Consider the following 19,528-nt stretch of genomic DNA (forward strand, 5'->3'; position numbering starts at 1 on the left):
TCCTTTGGTGATGAACAGCAGCATGGAAGTGTAAGCCGAATAAACCCTTTTCTCCCCAACTTGCTTCTTGGTCATGATGTTTGTGCAGGAATAGAAACCCTGACTAAGACAAGGGTTTAAACAAAACAAAACAAAGCAGTGCTATCAAGTCTTGGTAAGAAACAAGAGCTAGGTCCTAGAGAGAAGGCTCATGAGTTAAGAGCTCTGGCTGCTCTTCCAGAGGACGCAGGTTCGATTCCTATAACCCACGACCACATGTAACTCCAGTTCCAGGGCATCCAATGCCTTCTTCTGTCCTCGGCATGCAGAAGCACTAAGCATGCACACGTTACATAGACTTACATGCAGGCAAAACACTCATAAACATAAAATAAGAAGTGTTTCAGAAAAGAGAACTATATAGAACTGAAGTACACTCCCGAACACAGACATAAAACCCTAAGAATTATCATCAAATCAATCTCATCAATGTTCGCAGACTTACAAAAGTGATCTTATTCCAGAAAAATAAAGTTAACACTTACAAATCAACTGATGAAAATCATCGCATTAAAGGGAAATATATATATTGTAGTGTGTGTGTATATATATAAATATCACAATGAGTGTAGAAAAATCATTTGACATCTATCCATGAGTTAGGAAATCAATAAAAAAATGAGAAAATAAAAATAATGTTTGCACTGGACAAAGGAGTCTACAACATACCCCCTGTCAATACTGTGTGTCTGATTATGACAGTGAGTATGTTTTGGGTAAGGTCACCAACGTGATACAGTGACCTACAGAGACTTTTCATCCTCAGTCCACTGTGACAGGATCTATCTAGCTAGTGCAGCAAGGAAAAAAAGCCACGCTACAAGGCCTGGAAAGCAACCCAGATGTTATCTGCATATGATATGATATGATATGATATGATCACCTATAAAAAATCCAAAAGAATTTGCAATACATGATAGAATTAAGAAAATTAAATTATTTCTGGATAGTGTATTCTGGATAGTGCAACAAAATCAATTTCCTATTTTTACGATATGCATAACCTTGGATATAGCAAGTAGCCTACAGGCCTAAATGTAGCACATGCTCACTAAAAATCATGTATCAAATTTGATGCCAGCACCATTTCTAAAGCCATATCCATTAGATGGCAACAAAAGAGCATACTATCGCTACATGTAACAAGCCGTCCCACCTGAGTTCTCAGAAACAAATTGATAAGTAGGAAAAACAAATACAAAAGAGAACACACTGTATAGTTTTACGTTATATTATGTTTTATGTATTCACTTTGTATGTGTTTGCATGCAAGTGCATGAGTGTGTAGATCACAGACAAGTTACAGGAGTAGATTTTCTCATTCCACCATATTGAACTCTGGATTTGAACTCTGGATGTGAGGTTTAGTGGCAAGCATCACGCTGCCTGAAGAACTAGATATAGAACTCTCTCCAGCCTGTCTGCCTGCATGCTGCCATGCCTCCCTCCATGATGGTAATGGACTAACCCTCAAGACTGTAAGCCAGTCCCAATTCAATGTTTTCCTGTATAAGAGTTGCTGTGGTCATGGTGTCTCTTCATAGCAATAGAGTCCTCAGACACTGTGTAAGCTATCTCATCGTCCAGATTATTTTTATATAAAATTCATACACAGACAAAACTAGCCAATGATGCTCAGAATTAGGGAGGTGGCCATCCCCAGGACAAAGTGGTTTAAGGTGCAGAGAAGCTTCTCAGATGTAGATAGTGCTCAGTTTGTTGGTCTAGATGTTGGTATGTGGCTACGTTCACTCAAAAATACACACCAGTGGCTGGAGAGATGGCTCCGTGGTTAAGAACTCTGGCTGCTCTTCCAGAGGACCTGAGTTCAAGTCCCAGCACTCAGGTGGCATCTCACAACTGACTAACTACAGTTCCAGGGCATCTGACACTCTCTCACACAGGCATAAATGTGGTCAAAACACCAATGCACATAAAATAAAAATAAATAAATAAATATAAATCTTTAAGAAATCAAGCTAGAGACCAGTGTTCTGCACATGTATGATTAAATTAAAAGTTTAATAATTCAAATAAGTATAGAACACGCTGGTCCACAAACCAAGACACAGAAAGAAATGCAGCTGTAGTGCTAGCTCATCTAGAAACAAAACTGTGGACACAGATGTAAGTAGACAGGCAATGTTTACATGTATGTATACTGTATGCAGATACAATATTTGGATATCTATTCCATTGTATACTATAGTTGCATGTGTGCATGTATGTTGCATTAAAAAAGTGAACCTGTATCCACACACCACACAGACAAGTTTTGGATGGACTCAGGACCCTGAGCTGCCTCTGCCTCTGAAGAGAAAGAGAAGAGCGAGTCTCATATCAATTCGCATACCTGACATCATGAGGGTGGGACTAGGCGAGCGGGCATGGTGGAGTGAGCACCGGTCTTGGAGAGAGACTGAGAATTGGGGGGCAGCGTGAGAATGATCAGGAACAGCTAAGCTGTAAGACGGGCACTACCAAAGCTTCCTCTTGATGCTCAGGTGTGTGCCGGGAGGAAGGTTGCCCAGACAAGAGACAGAAGCTGCTTTGTTCTACACACTGAAGGTTTTAAGTGGATTAAAATGACAGTCTACAATGTGGACAACAAAAAAGGCCGTGGCCAGGGCACGAAGGCACAATGGCAGTGGAACCAGAGAAGCCACGACAAGCATGGGGACACTTGCTGTCTAAACCAGTGTTGTGTCAACCAGATCCCAGGCCCTTCCCTGAGCAGCAAGGACAGGGATTACAGAAGGAACTGAAAGTGTGGCAGAGCACAGATTTGATAAGGTACGTATCAGGGAGCCTCAGCCAGCCGGTTCTCAGTGGACGAGGGAGACAGTAGTAATATTAACAAAACGGCAAGAAGAATAGCTCAGTAATTTTGACTACATGCCAGGCTCCGAGACACGTCCTTTTTCAAGGACTCTAGGATTTAGCTTCTCCAATAATCCTTTTAAGATTCCCATGTTACTTAAGGAAACAGCAGCCAAGACTGGAGTCTAAGGTTAAGTAACTCCCTCGACGCACCCAGCGGGGTTAGTGGAAATAAGTCGGAAACAGAGGTCTAGCATCAAAACCCAGACCTGGTGAGCTGTTTGGGGGTAGGTGGCTCTGAGAGCATAGATAGAGAAAAGGCTATCAGGACAGAGCCTCCCTGAGGTCGCTCGTGGAATTCATGGAGCAGGGCACCAGACAGAACTCATTTAAGACAAGAGGAACTGAAAGACGGCAACAGAAGCCTTGGGGATAAAACAGATGCTTGGAGTGGAGATGGAGTCCAAGTTTCCTAACCTGGAAAATGAGGAGCATGTGAGAGACAGAAAGCAGAAAGGAATGGAAAAGAACAGAAAACAGGCACTTCCGTCCTGGAGACGTCTACCCAAGTGACTCTGAACTGTCCGTCCCATTCCTTGGTCTCACTCTGCACATTAAAATCCTACTCTCCGGGGCACTCACTCATTGGTAAGCTCACAAGGTGACTAAAAAGACACCTGTCCAGGCTAGGGTGACGGCTTAGTATGCAGAGTGAAACATGAGGCCCTGATTTTTTTTTCTATCTTCATAAACAGCTGGTCCACCTGTCATGTGAGCACTGGGGGGCAGAGACAGGAGGAATCCCCCGCCCGGGCTTGCTGGCCAGCCAGTCTAGTCAAAAGCAAGAGTTCTAGATCTGCTGGTGAGAGACTCACACTTCAAAAAATAAGATGGAAAGCAACTGAGGAAGACACCTGATGCAGACATCTGGTCTCCATGAGCACACATGTGCATGTACACTCTCTCACACACATGTATGCACACATGCACACACATTCACACGCGTGCATGCACACTTATGCACACACACAAGCACATCTATAGTTCTAGGACTGGAGAAAGAGCTGATGAATACACGGTAACAATGAAAACTGCTAAGACAACCCTAGCCTTGTCCACCTTGTGCCTGACATCCCAGTACATGACAGCTCCACCTTCCAAAGGTGTCCAGACCCAAACACCTTCTCGGGACAAAGCTTGCTCTGTTAGCTCGCACGGGGACCTCAGATGCTAAAATGTGAATCCCCTGAGAGTGGTCCTGAGCCAGGGGCTGAGTGTTCCAGTTCCCACATAGTTTAAGTGTGCCCAGTGCTCTAGAGAGGGACAGCTCACTCACTGTTGGCTGCCTTCCTGTCCCTTCCTGGGATCAGCTCTTAGGTAAAATATATAACCTTCAACTGTCCTTGCGAAGATGGTATTAGAATACAAAATTTAAGAGAGCCACATTTTGAAAGAGTTCCACTTACAAGGTTGGTATGAATTCCAGAGCAGGTAGCACACTGTTTGCAAGGGATTGGGCACAGTCGGTGGTATACAATAGGTGTCAAATTAATGTTCTCTGAATTTGTGGATGATCCATTTCCCTACATTTACATACGTCTTTAGCACCTCTCTCAACCGATTCCTTGAAGTGATTTCATATATGTGAAATATACAAACTCATACCTGTGACACAGAAATATGTGGATTATTTATTGGACCCGATAAGAGACCCTGAGAACAAGGAACACACATTGCTGAATCTCTCCGATTGCCAGTTCTAACCATCCAGCCACAAGTATCTGAAGCACAGTAGGATACCCAGAAAACCATCAAATAAAAAAGCAGTCACAGAGCTGCTGCCGGATTTGCACACATGAGCTTGCTAGGCTATTCCTACTTCTAAAGCTGGATACTTCCAGGAAATCTGTTTACGGGTTAGGAATGCCACCAGCAGCCAGGCTGGGTAGGCTATCGTGGAACTCAGGAAAAGCCTACGCCGTGGACAGGATCGTTTGTTTACCAAGTAAGGGAATGTGCTCCAGGATGGCTGAAGACAATCCAAAAGATGAAGATGAAGAAGTAAAACTCACCAACGAGGGACCTAAGAGGCCCCGCCCATCACTTATGAACATGAAAGTCAACAGGCAAAAATCCCATTTCTTCCCAGAGTCACCGAGAGCCTTCGCCATTCTCCGCTCCCATTTTTCTAGGAAGGAGGCTCCATTTCATCTGTGGAAGGCGGTGCCGCCACTCCCAGGCAGGAATCCATCAGATTGCTTGTACGTGGTCAGTGGGTGGCAAAGGCTGTAGCTTGGATTCAGGAGGTGAGAGAGCTGGTTCTTTAGAGAATTTGTGGCTCTAGGACTGTTCTTGCCTCCGTTTCCTTAGATATTAGTTATTGACATCAACACTAGGTTATTGCGAGACTCAAATGAAGTAAGGCAGAAAGTAGGATCCAGTGAAACAAACCCCTTCTCAGGACAGTGTCATTCTTCTGTCACCCAATATGGCCAACGTTGCCTAGAGAAAGTTGTTGTTTCCTGAGAGAGTTCTATATGCTAATAAAGTCTCAAGAAAAGACACAATGGTTTTAGTTCAGAGTTGGTTATTAACTCATCAGTAGTGCTTTGCTGATCTCACTTTTTTGTTTGTTTGTTTTTGGTTTTTTGTTGTTGTTGTTGTTTTTGGTTTTTCGAGACAGGGTTTCTCTGTGTAGTCCTGGCTGTCCTCGAACTCAGAAATCCGCCTGCCTCTGCCTCCCGAGTGCTGGGATTAAAGACATGCTCCACCATGCCCAGCTTGTTTTTTTTGTTTTTGTTTTTTGGGTTTGTTTGTTTGTTTGCTGATCTCATTTTAAAGTCTAACTATTTATTTATTTTATTTTGAGTTTCTCAGTGTAGCCCCAGGGGTCCTAGACCTAGCTCTATAAACTAGGGTGGCCTTGAACTCAGAAATCCTCCTGCCTCTGCCTCCCAAGTGCTGAGGTTAAAGGCATGAACCACCACTACCACCACGTGGCTCACCTACACAACTATTAAGTTTGTTAAATCAGAACATTTCAAGGCACAAAGAGATCTTTCTGGGTTTCCAAATCAACCTTGAATGACATGCTAAAATCCCTCTTCCAAGCAGAGCTTGCTCACTCCAGATCTTTGCTTCTGTACTGGACACACACTGGCCCACACTTCGCAAAGCCCTCAAGGACAGCCACAGCAGCCTCCTGGTAACAGGTGGGCATCCTTCCGTTAACAAAGCAAGCCCTTAGTTTGAGTACGTAGTTCATTTGATAGAGTGCCCGCTATGCACAAAAACCTGGGCTCAATCCCCTCACCACACAAAGCCAGCATGAGGGTACATATCTGTAACCAAGCAGGGAGGTCAGGAGTTCAAGGCCATCCTTGACCCCATAGCAAGTTCCAGGCCATCCAAGGATACATGAGACCCTGTCTTAAAACCAAAGCAACAAAACAATCAAAACCAAACACAAATCCCAAGATTATTGAGATATAGCGCCCCACTCCAAAGCAGAATGGCTCTGCCATGTGGAATTGGCTCTGAAGGTTCCACTGGCTTGCCGGGCTCAACACACTCCTTCCTTGAAAGGCGGGTGGGAGGAGGCAGGAGGAGGCCTTAAACAGCTGAAAAGCTTTATTCAGCGCAATTCAATAACTGAAAGTTACCCACAATCATTTCCATCCACTACTGCGGCCGACAATTTTGTGCTCTCTACTAGTTTCATCTTTTAGAGGAAATGCTTTCTTTAAAAAAAAAAAAAATGGTTGGAAGCTCTGTGGCTTCCTCCAACACTGATTATTTTAATCATGATCTCCAGCCCCATGCAGACAGTGGGAGCCGGGCAAGCACAATACAAGGAACGGGAGGAGGGAGAGGAGCTATGCGTCCTTTTTTTCTTCTAGACTCCCCAGCTGTGCGACCTCCGAGGATCAGTGCCAGGAGATTGGCTGTGTCTCTCAGAACAATCCAACTCCCTACAGCTTGCTGGGGTCTCTGCTGCCTCATACCTCTGGCTCAGCTCATGGATGTGTGGAAATCAAGGTAAGGCTGGAGAGATGGGTCAGTAGGTTCCGATGTTTCCAAAGCTGGCATGAGCTCCTACTTGGTGCTCAATAGAAGTCAGAAACCAATCCCTAGAACCTAACCTGTGCTAGAACCCGGCCTCCACGTGCACAGCTGCCCTTACATCACACACGCCAATAACGATATAAGAATAAAGAATAAAGAAAAGCATTTAAATGCTAGGTAGAAGAGGATTCCCCTGTCCAGCACACCTAAAAGTCCCCGCTACCAGTTGTATCTGGAACACAAGGGGGACCTGAGCAGAATCTACATAGAATCTACATTGTTTCAGGATATTCTCATAGTAGAAGAGATAACCGAGTCTATTTGATGATAATTCAAATATCATCTGCGTGTTATCACCTTACGACACACGTGAGTCCTCCAAGCCAATGTACACAGCTCAGCAGAGCTTCCATTCCTAGTTGATGCTATATGAGCTATCTCCATCCCTGACAGAACCACACTGAAAGAGACTGACTCCAAGCCTCCCAGCAAGTTGACAGTGGACCACCTTGGTCACGCCCACATGCCATTCCTATCACCACGTATAAAGGAAGCCTGCATTTTTACACCCCTGAAAAAGACTTTTTTCTCATTAGAACAAGCCTGGGACTTTGCCATGCAGTGACTGGTCAGATCTTTCTCTGGGTTCCCAGTAGTTTCTCAGGATGTGTGGTGAGACATAAGGGATTGTTACCTTTCCCCTCCCCCACTCTCTCTCTGAGAACAAGGGTCCTCTGAAATCGCCCAGGCAAAAGTTCTTTTGAGCTGAGTTGGCATAGGGCCCTGAAGGCAGTTTCCTCTGGCTTCCTTAGGAGAATATTTGGGCCATTTAAAAAGCAGAGGGTTTGCAACTATGTTGGCAGAGTTCTGAGTTCTAGTGCTAGCCCCAGGTGCTGCCTGGAGGGCAGTCACCACCTCTGGGCTCCTGGTTCCGTTAGAGTAGCTAGCTCTTCTTTGATTCCATTCAGGATCTTGCTTAAGATTCTACTTGGTGCTAACTATAAAACAAAAAAACGATGCCAAAGAAAACGTGTGTGGGGGCCATTCCAACAGCTGGTTCTATTATGGGGGTCTATGTACTTACGGCTTATAAAGAGGCTTGCCCTTCCTCCTACCCCTCCAGAATATGGAACATTCATGAATTGAAGCAATTAAACATGAGATTATCCAACATTAAAATAGTGAAATGAATAATGATTTCAAATAGTAGATGCTTTCAAAGTTGTGATGTTTCTCTCTCAAGCGCCTTTTTACAGACCCACACCTACCTTGTGCTTCTGGCTGCCAGCAAGGTTGGCACATACCTGAAATATGTTCTTTATGAATTTCCCCCCTCAGAAGCAAGCAGAGAAGGACAGTCCCCCTCCCTCTCTCCCTCTCTCCTTCTCTCCTCCCCTTCTTTCCTCCTTTGGCATTTGATTGGTATTCTGAAACTACTGTTAAAAAATTTGGCACAGCCATCCAAACAGTGCCAGCTTGAATGATTCTATCAGTGACTTTCTGACAACCGGGAATGAGCTAGGACTTCATTGAGCACCTTGCTCATTTGTATTGGTGAACAAAGCTGTACCTGACAGCGTAAGGATTAATTCTTCCAATTCTAAAGTCAAAATAGAAATTCACGGAAGTGCCAGTGATTTGAAGCAGGCTCATCGTTCGTACAACTCATGGTCGCCTCCTTTGAACTGAGCAAACGCTGGGGCAGGCTGGAGCGAGTCAAGGTAGACACTGGAAACTAACAAGTCTCATTCACTTCCTTCAGTTTGTAAAAACAAGCAACTGTCAGGTTTCCTGCCAATGGCAGTTTGCTGTACTTGCAGATAACTTCTCAACAGGAAATCCTTTGCTGAGAGGGACCAGTTATGCCATCAAGTCCCGGAGCACCAAATATTTGATAACGTGGGATCGTGAACTACACCCATAATCGGATCATGGACACTACATGGCTCTAAGCTATTTGCTACACCATCAATATAGGATATTAAATAAGCATTAAAACATATAGGAACTCTTTCATCTCTCCTCCCCCCCCCTCCTTGAGGCAATCAGTTGAGAAAAACAAGGGAGATGTGATATTCTTTTAGAAGTACCAAACTGCAATTTAAATAAAATTTAAAACCTTGTTTAAGAAAAGGGTCCAGTGCAGTGCTAAATATACCACATATGGAGAGAAGTTATTTTAAACACAAATATTAAGACCTTGAAATTAAGGAGCCTGGCAGGGTGGGGGTGGTGTACACCTTTAATCTCAGCACTTAGAAGACAGAGGCAGGTGGATCTCTGTGAATTTGAGGCCAGCCTGCTCTACAGAGTGAGTTCCAGGACAGCCAGGGCTACACAGAGGAATCCTGCCTTGAAAATAAATAAATAAACAAACAAATAAATATTTTAAAAGGGGTGCTGGAGAGATGGCTCAGTAGTTAAGAGGTCTCTTCCAGAGGGCCTGCGTTCGGATCCCAGCACCTACACGAGAGGGCTCACAGATTAAACAGTCAGGAACTTCAGCTCCAAGGACTTCTGGTATGTGTCCACACCCACATGCAGATACATACAGCTATGCATAATTAATAATAATAAATACTAAAAAAAAAAAAAAAAAACACCTTACCATTTAAAGATTGCCACTGATACAACAGGTCAAATTCTAGCCACTGTGTTGATTGTTATATCGACAAGTTTTACTGAAACACCTCAAAGTCCAATTTTAGGAGAGGAATGTTTGGTTATTCTCTGCTGAGCAAAATGAATGAAAAGGGGGCACTGGAGGAGGTGATTAAACTTCTCTCCTTGATATTCCTCACCATGAATAAGATATAGCTGATACGTGTGCTAACGGCTTGGAGGACCGCCCCCCCCCAAAAAAAAAAAACCGGGAAAGCACCGCTCTCCATTCACGGGAGAGGAAATGCATCTAATCAACTGGGCAGTCGTATTTGCAGTCTGGAAACGGTCCTCACTCCACTTAGGAGCACCTCCTCCCCCTGCTCAGCCACCAAGAACACCCTGCCCTTTGCTCCCCTGAGCACCAGACACAGCCCAAGAGAACCTGTCCAAACCCCCAGAGACCTTCATGATCAAACACCTCAACTCCACCTGGAACCGGCTTGCAAGCACGGAAACACTTCATTACGCCTTTGCCAAATGACCCAGCCTCCGCTGGCTGCATTCTGGTCTCTATAAGTCTGTAAAAAAAGGACTTCTGTTCTAACAGGAGACACACACCTCTAGTAGCAGACACATAGTTCTACAATTAATGGCTCAAATGTACTCTTTGCAGCCTTCCTCTTTGCTTAACTCAGAGGATGCAAAATGCTAAGTAAGCATGAAAGCTCACCCTGGCTTTCAGGCTCTTCCCTGAACTATTTTCAATAAAAATACAGTTACAAAATCCAGAGGGCTCTGTTTTTTTGGTTGTTGTTGTAAAATGACCTTGGTTTGACAGGCATGGTCTCAGGTTTCAACAGATGTTGTGGGAAAGCTAACAGAAGCCAGCAAGTTCTCCAAGCATCCCTGATGACATGCAGGGCTTTTTTTTTTCCCCCCTAAGTGGTGGTCATGGTAGTGAATGCATGTGTGGTGGGGGTGGGGTGGGGTTACACTTCTCAGTTTCTATGACAACCATGTCTCCATCCCTGGGTTACTAGATACCATCTACTTCCTGTGTCTAAATATTTAAACCAATCAGAAAAGTGTTTATACGGTTAACAACTTCTGGGACCCAGCTTCTTTAATGAGGCACTTTAAGGCTCAAATGAAGATGTCCAGAGGCTGCAGGCTGTCTTATAGAGATCCCGCTTCATCCCCTATCTCTAATTCTGCCTTCTGTGGTAAAAGACCCCTCACCCCCCCACCCCCGCCCCTTCTTGGATGTGAATTGTATTCTGCTCAAAGCAGACGCCACAATTTCTTGCAACAGTCTGCAAGCTGATCTCGATTGCTTGCCTCTCATTGTCTGTTTTCTCTTTCACTGTCTAAAGACTTAAGATTTAGCTCGAGAAACATGCTAATTCACAAGGCACTTAAATTATCAAAGTAATGATACAGTTAAGCTTCCATCTGTTGGTGTAGCTATTTAAATGCTCAGATGAAAAAAAATTAGGAAAAATTAATTCCAAGTTGAGCAACTTTGCATCCTACAACTTACGGAGAGAAATCACTGTGAAGCCCCACATCTATCAGTGCGAGCTAGAAGCTGACATCTGCAGAGAAATTTGTCACCAAAATGGCCTACTTTATCTGGATAGAAACAACAACACAAAATTAAAGATAAAGACACCCAGAGCGAGCCAGATGCACCCAGATCAAAAGAGAAACCACGCAGGAACCCATGTACAAGCCGGCAGATCTGAAATTAAGACGAGGTTTTAAAAGACGGTTTCGGGTGACTGTTTTCCTAAGTCCCCATCAGACTGACCAATCAGTGTGAGAGTTAGAGCGGGCTCCAGACATTCGTGCAGTCTTCAGGGCTCTCTGCACCCTCAGAGCTGCTCCCCCTGGCTAAGGCAGAGCTGGAGATCAATGGAAAAAACAGGGAACAAAAGGGAAATACTGATGTCTTCCTCAGCTCGGAGAGCCATCCCCATTTTCCTCAATGAGCCGGTAGCACCCAGCCTACAACAGCGCCACAGGGAGCTTCCACCAGCCCGGTCCAGTCCTTTCCGGGCTGGCAGTTTCGCCTTCGCAATCCTGTGTCCCAACGCTAGCATAACCTGGTGACGGAAGGCTCCCGGAGCCCAACCAATTGAAACTAATAAATTAAATAAATTAATAACCCCCACGATTAAAAGCTCCCAAGAAAGACCGCGTTCCCCTTTCCCAAATGTCATTCCCAGACTATAAACAAAGCATGAAAAATAGTCTCCCGGGCTAGGAATCTGTTGGGTTTTTTTTTTTTCTCCTCAAAGCAACGTTTTTCTCCAAAAACAGAAACACTCCTGCTTCCTTCAATGGACATTCTGGTTTGTCCATGTCACGCCGGGATATGAAGCTCCGGTATTTGAAAATGAGGTTTAAACTGCCCATAGACACTCTGTTTATAATTGATAGCAAAACAGTTACAACAGCGATGCTGTAACTCTGCCCCAGCCAAACTCCACATTTAACACGTTAGTTCCTTGAAAATACAAGTCATGCCTGAGGACCCTCCAGAGCCGCCTCCCTCCGAAGTCATTAACGGAATTACATCAATTATTCGGTAATTTTTATAAATATCCATTGTCTGCGAATTTTTAAAATAAAAATGTAAAACCAGCTATCTACAAATTCCAGGAAAAAACTTTTTTCTTTTCTTTCTTTCTTTTTTAAATGAACTTACTTTTGAGACAAAAACTAATGAAAATAACCAACTCGCCATCCCTGGATCTTTCCCATTCTGGGCTGCATGCTATAAATCAATCCAAAACTAGGAGCACAGATGGGGGCGGACACCTTAAGATAAAAAGCCAAGGGTGCCCCCCAAAATGGGCAGCCTGGGCAGCGAGGCTCGGGGTGACAATGCTAACCCGGGCAGAGGCTCGCTAGGCAGCCAGAGAGCCGCATTTTCCTTACCTTCGATCGCCTGCCCCCCAGCTGCTTCTCGCGTCCGCATTGGGGGGCTGCGGCGGCGCTGGACTCGCGGGGGGCCCCGCCGCCGGCTCGCGCCGTCTCCCAGCCGAGCTGCACCGACCGCGGCCGGAACACCCGGCTCCAGCGCCCGGCGCCTGCCCGGGGTCGGCGGCTCGGCTCCCACCCGGGCCCGGAGTCCTACTGGGTCCTAGCGCTCGCCGTCCGGGCCGCGGCCCGTTCTGCAGCCTGCACGTACTGAGGGGCGGCCAGGGAGGGGGAGCCCCGGGAAAGCACGAGCGGGAAAGCCGAGCCGCCGTGGGTGCGGAGAAAGCGGAGCTCAGTGCCAAAGCCTGGGTGTGCAAAGAAAGGCGCTGGCTCCAGCCGAATTCCCAGAAGGCAGATGCTAGAATCTGCAGCCTGGGCGGAAAGCACAAGCGTGGCCGGGAGGGTTGCTCCGTGCACCTGTGGTATAGAGTGCGCTCACAGAAGGTAAGAGACATCGCGGGATCCTCAGAGATTTCAGAATATCGGGGAGAAAAAAAAAGTAGACAATTTGTGCGCTTGAAACCAGTTTCTCCCCAATTTGTCCCCGTTAGAAGTTTTTTGGTTTTTTGGGTTTTTTTTTCTATTTTGCTTTCTCTAGCTTTATAATTTGTGTTTTAAATAACAAAGCCCCATATGGCTCACCACGTAGTCATCTGATTTTCAAAAGACCTCCAAAATTACATCAAAATATGCACCCATGTCTCCTAAGAAATCAACTAGAGAGAATTAATGGTGGCATATGGTGTGCCTCGTAGAGAAAACTTAATTACAAATTAAAACAAATGCGAAAATTCCCAAATCCCATAAACCAAAAGTAAATTATGATCCTGGATTGATTCACAAATCAGCTCGTGCGCCATTAGGAGGACTGTAAAATTTTCTTTCTGAACAAGTGTGTTACCTTGCAAGAGTTCACTAAACCAACGGCTCCCAGCCCCACCCCCATCCCACCCCTCCCCAACTCCACCTCCACCCCATCTTCCACCCTCCTGGCTCTCTACTGTGGCCTAACTGGAATCTCGCAGGTTCTCCTTTAAGAAGACAATTCCATTAGCCCCTAATTCATGATAACAGTGCTTTAGTTGGGGAAACCTGTTTGAAAGGCTTGGCAACCGAAAAGTATTCTTTCAGGGATTCCTACAGTCTAAGTTAGAAGATCACAGTTCAGCCAGACTGCTAATAGCAACAACCGCTGGTGCTGTGGTTTACACCAAAAAGAAAACTAAAACCGTGGCTTCTGACTTCTAATTTGAGAACAGGAAATGTCCCTTTAAGAAGTGCTGTGGCCTCTCCCTTCCAGCGATAGAAGATTTTTAAAACATTATAAACTGAGTATCACAGGTGACTCTTTTCACGCCTAGTGTAGTAACATGGTAGTCTTCGCCCATCTTCAAAGGACTTCACCAGTGATCTTTACCACACCTCCAAAGGAGACAGTGGAGGGTCAGGAATGACTGACTGGTCCAAAGCCACCCAGCTGGTGACCAGTGTGGATGGAATCTCAGCCTCAGGTCTCCCCCCACCCCACCCCCACCCCTTGCAGCAAGCCCTGGTAGTCAGAGCATACCATCTGTCCCCCTCCTACCTCTCTGCAAGCACTGTGGGAATGCAGGTAGGTTTTCAGCATCCTTCTTTCTTACCTGAAGCAGAGCCCCAGTCTACAGCATGGCCACGTTTTAGTCTCTGCTGAAAAATGTTGCTAGCAGGACCTGGACTGTTCAGATTTCTCTTCTGAGGCTTCCAGCTCCAGGCTAAGTGAGTGCCTCAGTCACCCAGGTACACTGTTTCTGTTTTTATTGTTGTTGTTTGTGTTTTGTTTTGTTCTGTGTCAGAGACACTATTGACTCTGCTTTATACACACGGGGTATATATCTGCAGTAGAAACTGATGACTTCCTAGTGTCCCCTCTGAGAGGGTTTATAAGCCCCAAAGTCAAGGATCTTAGATATAAGGTGAGCCCTTAGTGAGACCCAGAGTGTCCCCAAGCCGACCTTAGCAGCCCCTGGCATCTGATGGCACTTTGGGGAGTCACTTCTCAGCTTTCCTGTACCCGTGGGAAACTCAGCAGCCGGATTTGTGTGTGGCCTTCCACTTCCTCCTCCTCCTCTTTGCCAAAACCAAGTGTCACTTCTCATGATGTGTTCCAACCTGTTGCTAGCCAGGTGAAGGGCTGAATGGCATTGAACCCCACAGACAGAAACTTTGTAAAGTGAGCACAGCTATTGAAGAAGGAGCCAGTCAGGGAGAGGGTAGAGGAGGTGTATGTGTCTCCCTGGGGAACTGCTTGGAAGAACTTGTGTAAAATTCACCTGATGGATTTGTCTGATCTCTTCGTGGAAACACTAAAGACTTTATAGTCATACCATACCTTAAAATGGTGTGTGAACGGTAGGATCCAGGTAGCCTTAGCACTGACAGGGAACCGTGAGATACCACAAAGCAGCCCCGTTACTAAGCAGGCTCAAGGCTGGAGTCCATCATTCATTTATTCTCAAGTTCACTCATTCCTTCAATTGTGACTGGATCAAGCATTAGGCAAGGTATTACTCTAGGCTGTGGGAATGGAAATGAAATCATCCCAACTCGCCTCTCTGTTGCTGTGATAAAACACCGGCCAGATGCAGCTCGCGGAAGAGTTTATTTCATCTTGCAATTCCCAGGTCATAATCTATCACTGAGAGAAGTCGAGTGGGAACCTGGAGGCAGGAACTGAAGCTAAGACCACAGAGGAACACTATTTACTGACTTTCTTTTTTCTGGCTTGCTCAGTTGCACACATACACATATGCATACACACACACACACACACACACACAGCCAGACCTACCTGCTCAGGGATGGCATTGCCCATGCAATGGGTATTATGGACCCTCCCACATCAACCAGCTAAAAAGAAAAATGCCCCCACAGGTCTGGCCACAGAGCTTTCTAATGGAGGCAATTCTTCAACTGAGGCCCCTCTTCCCAGGTGACTCTGGTTTGTGTGGAGTTGACAAAACTAACTGGCACAAATATCCTTAAAGCAAACAACAGTAGTAGCCACACTGCTGCAGTTGAGTTAATGTCCTTGCTGCCCTACCCTGAGTGCCAACTGTCCCTGCCTTGGGGACAGTTGTCTTCTGGGCCATTCTTAAGCAAGTTCTCCTCTGAGTTGCTGAGACTGCCTTTGCCCATTCAGGTGTCAAAGAATCCCCAGTCAGTTGACTGCTGGCTAGGAATGACCCAGAAAAGAAAAATGAAAGATAGCAGGAAGAGGCAGGCCAGAGAATGCCATTGTTCCTTCTTTCCGATGGCACCATATGCTGGGCTGCCCCTCACTGGTTCTTCTATGGGGTGACCTTGGGGGCCTGAGCCTAATAAACTCAGCCACTTCCCTTGAACTGTTCCCCCTGGGGATGCTGTTAGGTTTCTGCTGGCATTCATCCCTAAGTGACTTCGCCACGGTGCACAGAAGAATGGAGAGAGGGAAGCCCACTGGAGGGAACACCTTAGCATGGCCAAGCCATGGAGGGTCAGAAAAGGGAGGCTAGTCTAAGTGAGACACTGTCACTTCAGGCAGTGGTTTAAACCTTGAGCCTTGATCTTTGAAGGTGATTGTGGTCTCCACATAATCAAGCCTCTATGTCCCATAAGCCCTTGTCCAGTGTCCCTTCTCCAGTGCCTCTTGCTTCTTCCTCTGTTCTTCCCTCTCTGTTTGAACTGACCACTTTCTAAGACTTTTAATCTACGGTCTTTATAATCCTCTGTCTCCCCCATACATAGCAGCAGAAGTTCCACAAGGCCAGGAAGCATTGTTCTTTTTTATTTCCCACTGAGATTTGTTGAGGACCTAAGAGAACATGTCTTTAATCCCAGCACACGGACAGTGAAGGCAGCAGAACAGCTGAGAGTTTGAGGCCAGCCTGGGCTACAGAGTGAGACCCTGTCTTTTTCAAAAGATTTATTTATTTATCTTATGTACATGAGTACATCATTGCTCTCTTCAGACACACCAGAAGAGGGCATCAGATCCCATTACACATGGTTGTGACCCATCTGTGGGTGCTGGGAATTGAACTCAAGACCTCTGGAAGAGCTGTCAGTGCTCTTAACCGCTGAGCCATCTCTCCAGCCCCGAGACCCTGTCTTGAAACAAAAACAAAACAAAACAGTTTCTGATATATATATATATAGTACGTGCTCATTTTTTTTTAAAATGAGGTACTGGGGATGTAACTTAGTAGGTACAGTGCTTGCTTAGTGTGCAAGAGACCCCAGTTAGATTGTCAGTATCACACAAACTAGTTATGATGTCACGTCTTTGTGATCCTAGCAGGAGGCGGAGGGCGTAAGGTTAGAAACTCAAGGTCATCCTAGGCTGTATAGTTGAGACCCTTTGTCAAAAAGAAAAGAAGATGTTTGCATTATTTCAGGGTTCTCGGAGGAAGAGCCTATAGGAGCGAGAGGAAGCAGGAAGCAGCCTATGATTTGCCTTATGCTCTAGCAGGGGCGGGATTTTTCTTTTTTTTCCAGCTGCAGATAGTTTCTGCAATTGTGTGACGTTTGTAATTCTGGGGGCTTTTCAAGGGTTATATAAATGCTAAGGGCCCTGAGAGTCATGACGGGGGTTGTTGGCTGTTGTTTGTTGTTGGTGGAGGTTTGTTAAATAGTTGTGCGCAAAAGAAAAAAGAAGAAACAACAAGAAGAAATTGGATATCCTGGTGACAAAGATCAGACTTGCCCCATGGAACTCAGTGCCCCTAATCAGCAGGAAGTAGTCTAAGGACCCCCGACTTTACTCAGATCTCTTTCCTCTCTCCCCTGTACCCTTTTTTTTTTATCTCCTATATAGTGTTAGGGGATTGAAGGGGTGGGAAAAAGGTAGAGAAGGTTAGAAGAAAGAAGAACCCACAAAGTAGCAAAAGATTGGCTCCAGAAGGAAGGGAGGCAGGGAAGGTTGGTTGAGATTTATTATAATAATTTAGCTATGCCAGATGGGTGTGGCACCTTTAATCCCAGCATTTGAGAGGCAGAGACAGATGAACTCCGTAAGTTCAAAGACAGCTACATCTACATAGCGAGGCACTGTCTTAAAACAAGACAGAATTTGCTTATGCAGCTAGGGAGGCTGGTCTCTCCTAAACTCCGCATTAGCACACTGCAGACCCAGTAGGGCTAATGGCATGGTTCTAGTGTGATTATCAGCAGGATCAAGACCCCGAGGAGTCGATGTTTTGGGGAAAATTCAGGGGCAGGAAAAATATGAATGACCCAGCTTAAGGGACTGGGATTGAGAGGAGAAGACTTGCCTTTCGCCAGTTGGATGAGGCCCACCCACATGATGGAGGGTAATCAGGTTTTCTCAGGCTAACAGTTCCAGGATAATCTCACCCCCAAGCATCCTCACAAACACACTCAGAACCGTGTGAGTAGGTATGAGGCCACTCTGTAGCTCAGGACAGCTACCATACAAAATGAACTTCACAATGTTACAAAGGATGCAGGCATCAGTCTTGGACCCTGTCGGGGAAAGATTCAGATCTGTCTTCGTTTACATGACAGAAGGTGAGGTGACTTATTGGAGATACCATGATACTAATTCAGATGTTTATATGAAGGAATTCATTATTGGTGGCTTCAGAGGACCCTCTGGAGACCCATGAGTGACATCAAACAGTAAGAGCTGGTCAGGGTTGAGCCTGGGTTACTGTAGTAACTCATGGATGGTCATGACAGGGTCTCTTGGCCATTTAAATTGCTCAGATAAAGAAGCTGTGAATGAGCCGGGTGTGGTGGCGCACGCCTTTAATCCCAGCACTCGGGAGGCAGAGGCAGGCGGATTTCTGAGTTCGAGACCAGCCTGGTCTACAAAGTGAGTGCCAGGACAGCCAGGGCTCCACAAAGAAACCCTGTCTCGAAAAACCAAAAAAAAAAAAAAAAAAAAAAAAAAAAAAAAAGAAGCTGTAAATGGGCCTCCTTCTGGGGGGTGGTGTGTGTGTGTGTGTGTGTGTGTGTGTGTATGTCTCAAACCATATGTTGAGAGAATAGGCATTTTATGGTATAGCCACAGACCTGGTCTTGGAGTGAGTTCCACTTTGAGGCTATCAGAACCCTCTGGAAAGCAAATCTCCTCCTTACCTTGATCTCCAAACTGTAGAATGCTGCCAGAAGCCACACCCTCTGATTGTAGATTGTGGAGGTCCATAACAACCCAGCTATTGGTCCAAGCAGGACACTGCATGAAGCATGATGAAGACCCATCCTAAACTCTGGGTTACCCAAACAATCCTTTTTGCCAACTCCATCATCATCAACAGTTTGGTTCCTCTGTGTATATAGCCACTGTTGGTGCACACAGGCTTCTGCAGGGGCCCTCTCTGTGCCGGAGGCTCTCAAACACTGTAGATATTGGTAGGAATCAGGTGATAACGGAAGAAAGAGTTGTCACTGCCCTCTCTGTCTACTTCAAATTGCACCAAGGTGCCACTTGACATCACGCCGTGGAGTCACAGCCTCAACATCCCCCATGAGACTGATAGCCTCCCCGTTTTGCTAACACACGCAGGAGATAGGGCAACAGCGTGGGTCCTGGACCTCATTATTTCCACCCACCATTTTAAAGAGATTCGTTGCCTCCTACGGGTGACGGGACTGCCACTGTGCCTCCTGTTAAGAGGAAAGCTGTGACTCATTCGTCTCTTTGATGTTTCTATGTGCATCTCTTCATGGCCCCCGAAATGTCGGGATTTGCGCTTGTCTTGCTTTGACAGGAGAGGTGGATGAGCGTTGTCTCGGCTCCTCCGCTGTAGGGTTGACTCATGAAAACGGCCATGGTTTGTATCTTCACTCGGGCTCTTCCGCTCCAGTTCGGATCCCTAAAGAATTATTTCTCCTGAGTAGAGCTGCCTTGTAAGCCTTGAGAGGAAGGCATGGGGCCAAACTCTGCCAAAAACAGTCCAAGTTGGCATGGGGCCAGCCAGTTGGCTGCTGCGCAGAGTCCTCTCCCAGCCTCTCCAGGCCCCCCTCCGGTTCCCTT

The 19,528-nt window shown here is 45.9% G+C and overlaps 1 protein-coding gene across 5 annotated transcripts in view; it reads right to left on the reverse strand.

Moving 5' to 3' along the window:
• Foxn3 (forkhead box N3) overlaps positions 1-12,551 on the reverse strand; it is a 364,206-nt gene extending 351,655 nt beyond the window's left edge. For 3 of the 5 annotated variants that reach the window (XM_029484509.1, XM_021179586.2, XM_029484504.1), the window contains exon 1: positions 12,472-12,543. The gene's annotated coding sequence lies outside the window, so the exon portion shown is untranslated. Of the gene's footprint in view, positions 1-12,471 lie in introns of all 5 variants that reach the window. The other 2 variants (XM_029484506.1, XM_029484505.1) reach the window with 1 other exon arrangement.
• Between the last annotated feature and the right edge of the window lie 6,977 nt (positions 12,552-19,528).

The sequence above is a fragment of the Mus caroli genome, chromosome 12, assembly GCF_900094665.2.
Source record: "Mus caroli chromosome 12, CAROLI_EIJ_v1.1, whole genome shotgun sequence".
Taxonomy (NCBI): Eukaryota; Metazoa; Chordata; class Mammalia; order Rodentia; family Muridae; genus Mus; species Mus caroli.